Raw genomic sequence first — 536 nt, forward strand, 5'->3', positions numbered from 1 at the left:
AGATGTGTGTTATTCTACATATCACTATATTTCACTCAAAATGACTGTGTGAATTATTCCCTTGCATTAGCTGGTGTGTGTATATATTATCAAACAAACAATAGCCAAAAGGAGTAATAAATATGATAGACTTTTAATCCAAGTTGTTCTAATGTTAAAGAACAGTGGGACAAAGAGTCAAAAATACCTTTATCGGTATTTCTAGGTTCATTTCGCTCTTAACTCCAAATCTAGAAAGACAAAACGTATATAAGAATTGGGAATCAAAATATCACAATTCCAGAAGCTCATTTGGGAGTTAGGACTTCAATGTTATCACAAGATACGATGGTTTTCTTCTGCGATGAAAGGACACCTTTACATTCAAATTAGTTCATGTACAATCTTACACGCATTCAAATATTTAGCTCCACAAACAACGTGTTATTTCAGAACAACGACGATTGAACAAGGACTGAGTTTTTGTTTCTGTCTGAAAAGAATGTAAAATCTCTAGCAGGAAGATTTTAATATTTCCGTTGGTGAGATATTCATGA

The sequence above is a fragment of the Penaeus monodon genome, chromosome 21 (genome assembly GCF_015228065.2).
Source record: "Penaeus monodon isolate SGIC_2016 chromosome 21, NSTDA_Pmon_1, whole genome shotgun sequence".
NCBI lineage: Eukaryota > Metazoa > Arthropoda > Malacostraca > Decapoda > Penaeidae > Penaeus > Penaeus monodon.